The following is a 5,466-nucleotide window of genomic DNA, read 5'->3' as shown; positions in this document are numbered from 1 at the left end:
GGAAGCCGCCTCCTCCGCCAGGGGCCCCTTTGGGCCCCTCGGAGCTTCCCTTCTTCTGCTTCTTGGTGCTGGGTTTGGGGGACTCCACTGCGGAGGGCCGCTTCCCCGGGGCCTTGGACTCCACCGGCCCTGGCACCGGCCCTCCCCCCCCGCCTCCTCCTGCCCCCGCACCCCCGCCCTTGTGGGACATGCCCTCCTTCTTGGTCTCCTTGAGGGTGAGTTTGGGCTTCTTGAAGGCGGCCTTGGGCTGCACCTTGCCCTTGATCTCCGCTGGCTTCTTGAAAGAGGTGAATGAGGACGAGGAGGACGAAGGCTCTCGGCCACTCTTTCCGCCGGCGCCGCCCCTGTCGCGGTCGCTGTCTCCTCTAGACGTGGCCTTGCTCTCAGAGTCTTTGCGGGGCCTCTCGCGGTGCTCCTTGGTCATTTTGTGGGGCTTAGGGCCCTTGCTGCTGCCGCTGCCTTCTTTACTGGGCTCCTGGAGAGGAGAGACAGGCTCATCAGGACCAGCAGAGTGAACACTAGCATTACTATTAAGATACTCATCAGCAGAGTGAACACTAACATTACTATTAAGATACTCATCAGCAGAGTGAACACTAACATTACTATTAAGATACTCATCAGCAGAGTGAACACTAACATTACTATTAAGATACTCATCAGCAGAGTGAACACTAACATTACTATTAAGATACTCATCAGCAGAGTGAACACTAACATTACTATTAAGATACTCATCAGCAGAGTGAACACTAACATTACTATTAAGATACTCATCAGCAGAGAGAACACTAGCATTACTATTAAGATACTCATCAGCAGAGTGAACACTAGCATTACTATTAAGATACTCATCAGCAGAGTGAACACTAACATTACTATTAAGATACTCATCAGCAGAGTGAACACTAGCATTACTATTAAGATACTCATCAGCAGAGTGAACACTAGCATTACTATTAAGATACTCATCAGCAGAGTGAACACTAACATTACTATTAAGATACTCACCAGCAGAGTGAACACTAGCATTACTATTAAGATACTCATCAGCATAATGAATAGGGCTCTCGCGGTAACTGCATCACCGCAATACCGCAGTGTGTCAAGGCACCCATGGATGGAGAACATACCACCGTGACAACTGCGGTTGTTAAAAAAAAATGTTTTCCATTTAATTATTAAATTAATCATATTCGATGTGTAGCCTATTTGGTATAATCATGACTAAACTCATAATGAAAACAACACTTTAGGGCTATAATAATGAGTGTTTTCACTTTCATTTTCCTGGTGTGACCGCATTTTCATGCCTTCAGAAAGTATAGACCATTAACGGACCATCCATAGGGGTGCATTTTTTTATTGTAATTAACTAGCCTATATATTCTTACTATGCTTGTTGTGTAGGCGTATAGCCTTACATAAACCAATTGTTCTAAATTGAAATAAGCTAATAAACTAGCCTAAATAAATACTGTTGTCCAAGTGAGATTTCAATCAATTATTTTCGTTCACCCTTTGCTCACTCTAGAATGGTAATGCCGCTGTGAGATGAAGAAGAGAAACAAACAACAACTCAAGGATAAACATGGCTTTAGTCGCAAAATGTTACCTCGACGATTTGGGCACATTTTGGCTTTCTGCCAGGCGATGATGGCGAGCCGGTTAATGTAGACGAGGCTGTATGCCGCATTAGTGGAAAGAAGATCAGCGTAAAACGCGCCAACATGTCTAATCTCAGAAGTCATCTTCGAACTGTGCATCCAAATACACATGCTCAACTCGGAAACTCGCAAACTCCAACAGCTGGCACTTCTACCGGGATGGCTGGCCGACAGTTAGGAGTGGCTGAGGCCTTTTCCCGTATGACAAAATACGGCCGCGACAGCAACAAACATAAAATCCTCACGTTACCGTTATCCGGTTACCAGGTATCTGGTGGAAGAGATGGTGCCATTTCGCACGGTGGAGAAATCCGCATTTAGGGATATGCTTTTCAAATTTGACAAGCAATACGAGTTGCCAGGCAGGACGAATTTTTCACAGACCGCGGTCCCCAAAATGTACATAAAACGTAAGGAGGATATTCAAAGTGAAATGAAAGACCTTGTATATTTTTCTGCACCACCGACATGTGGTTGAGTATTAATATGACTCCGTATATGAGTCTAACGGTGCACTTCCTCGCCGCAGACTGGAAGCTCAAGTCCCGATGCCTAGCAACAGTTTTTGTACCACAGAACCACACTGCCGACAATCTGGAAGAAGCCCTCTGTGCAGCCTTCGCAAACTGGTCGCTCGATGAAAAGAAATTGACCTGCATCACCACAGACAACGGGGCAAACATCGTTGCAGCAGTGCGCAAGTTGAATTGCTTTGGCCACAATTTGTAATATGCCTATAATAATAATAATAATAATAATAATAATAATAATAATAATAATAATAATAATAATAATAATAATAATAATAATAATAATAATAATAATAATAATAATAATAATAATAATAATAATAATAATAATAATAATAATAAATTAATAATAACGAATAATTCGTTAGGCCTAATACTTTTCTTTTCTTTTCAGTTTTTCTAAAGTCTTTAATTAAATTACCACACAACTGCTATTATTTTCATGCAGCCTAAACAATATATTTCTAAACACATATTATTCTCTGCAGCAATGCACTACCAGATGGGGCTCAAAACCAAAAATGGTGGAGAGAGTTTTGGAGCAAGTCTCAGCCCTCAAACGGGTTCTCGATGACCGACGCAGCCAACACTTAATTCCGACATGGCAGCACATTGCCGTCCTTGAATGGGTTAACGCTGCATTGAAGCCGGCATAGGATTTCACGGATGTCCTGTCGGGGGAGAATTATGTAACGTGTCGTCAGTCAAACCCATATTGCAGCTTTTGACCGAAGAGATTCTGGGTCCATCAGAAGAGGACACCAACCTGACGTCGGATATAAAAGTCAAGATGTGCCAGGTTCTCACACAGAAATATGCAGCAGCTCCCTTACAGAAGCTTTTGGCAAAGGCCTGCCTCCTTGACCCAAGGTGCCGAGGAAACCACGTCGAGGACTTGGAGGAAATAAAAGAAGAAATCCTAGAAGAGAAGCAGGGGGTTACTGAAGAGCGAGGGAGCAGTGCCGTCTGCGACTGGAGATGAGGGATCCACTTCTGCCAGTGCGACAGCGCCAGTGCGACCACCTATACAAGATGAACCTCGGGGACCTTCTCAAAAGCAAAAGAAGCCAGACCGTGGCACCCCTTTGCAAAAGAGCGCGTGGCGACACAGAACTCACACGTTTTCTGCAGAGGAAGCCCTGGAGTCTGACGATGACCCGCTGGCCTGGTGGCGTGACAACCAGGCAAGATTTACGCTGTTGTCCAAGGTTGCCAAAAGATATCTGTGTATCTGTGCAACAAGCACACCCTCCGAAAGGGTTTTTAGTGCCGCCGGGAACATAGTTACCCCTCTGAGGTCCCGTCTGAAACCCGACAAGGTAAACATGCTGGTTTTCCACGCGAGAAACAGAGAGAGCACCCAGTAAGCTGCACAGTAAGCCGTGGAGCACTTTGTTCACTTTAACCTTTTGTTATGTACAATTTGTACATAGTTTTTATTGTATTGTTATATAATTGTTATAATAATTGGTATATTCTGTTATTTAATTGTTATTGTTATAGTCATAGTTTACTTTTCACACTAACGTGTTATTTTAATTCTTATTTAATTCATTTTTTATTTATTTATTCTTATATATTTTATTATATTATATTATTAACTACGACTAATTAATAATAATAAATAAGAGTAATAAAAACGTAATAAGATTAAACTCTGTGGTTGACCTCAGCTGGTGGAGGAAACAGAGCTGTAAATACCTCCGACTTGGACGACGCTTCATCCTCCGAATCCTCGTGCGACTCCGGAAGTTTCTTGGGTGCCTTCAGCTCCTGTGATTCAGTTTTGCTTTTGGCCCAGCGGCCTTTATCCTTGGGAAGCTTCTTCTCCGAGTGCGGCTGGCCGGCGGCGGACGATGAAGAGGAGGAGCTGCGCGGGGAGGCTCCGGGGAAGCCGCCTCCTCCGCCAGGGGCCCCTTTGGGCCCCTCGGAGCTTCCCTTCTTCTGCTTCTTGGTGCTGGGTTTGGGGGACTCCACTGCGGAGGGCCGCTTCCCCGGGGCCTTGGACTCCACCGGCCCTGGCACCGGCCCTCCCCCCCCGCCTCCTCCTGCCCCCGCACCCCCGCCCTTGTGGGACATGCCCTCCTTCTTGGTCTCCTTGAGGGTGAGTTTGGGCTTCTTGAAGGCGGCCTTGGGCTGCACCTTGCCCTTGATCTCCGCTGGCTTCTTGAAAGAGGTGAATGAGGACGAGGAGGACGAAGGCTCTCGGCCACTCTTTCCGCCGGCGCCGCCCCTGTCGCGGTCGCTGTCTCCTCTAGACGTGGCCTTGCTCTCAGAGTCTTTGCGGGGCCTCTCGCGGTGCTCCTTGGTCATTTTGTGGGGCTTAGGGCCCTTGCTGCTGCCGCTGCCTTCTTTACTGGGCTCCTGGAGAGGAGAGACAGGCTCATCAGGACCAGCAGAGTGAACACTAGCATTACTATTAAGATACTCATCAGCAGAGTGAACACTAACATTACTATTAAGATACTCATCAGCAGAGTGAACACTAACATTACTATTAAGATACTCATCAGCAGAGTGAACACTAACATTACTATTAAGATACTCATCAGCAGAGTGAACACTAACATTACTATTAAGATACTCATCAGCAGAGTGAACACTAACATTACTATTAAGATACTCATCAGCAGAGTGAACACTAACATTACTATTAAGATACTCATCAGCAGAGTGAACACTAACATTACTATTAAGATACTCATCAGCAGAGAGAACACTAGCATTACTATTAAGATACTCATCAGCAGAGTGAACACTAGCATTACTATTAAGATACTCATCAGCAGAGTGAACACTAACATTACTATTAAGATACTCATCAGCAGAGTGAACACTAGCATTACTATTAAGATACTCATCAGCAGAGTGAACACTAACATTACTATTAAGATACTCATCAGCAGAGTGAACACTAGCATTACTATTAAGATACTCATCAGCAGAGTGAACACTAGCATTACTATTAAGATACTCATCAGCAGAGTGAACACTAACATTACTATTAAGATACTCACCAGCAGAGTGAACACTAGCATTACTATTAAGATACTCATCAGCATAATGAATAGGGCTCTCGCGGTAACTGCATCACCGCAATACCGCAGTGTGTCAAGGCACCCATGGATGGAGAACATACCACCGTGACAACTGCGGTTGTTAAAAAAAAATGTTTTCCATTTAATTATTAAATTAATCATATTCGATGTGTAGCCTATTTGGTATAATCATGACTAAACTCATAATGAAAACAACACTTTAGGGCTATA

The sequence above is a fragment of the Notolepis coatsorum genome, assembly GCF_963971535.1.
Source record: "Notolepis coatsorum genome assembly, contig: SUPER_11_unloc_1, whole genome shotgun sequence".
Classification (NCBI taxonomy): domain Eukaryota; kingdom Metazoa; phylum Chordata; class Actinopteri; order Aulopiformes; family Paralepididae; genus Notolepis; species Notolepis coatsorum.
The sequence above is the reverse complement of the archived record's forward strand: the minus strand, read 5'-3'. Positions refer to the sequence as shown.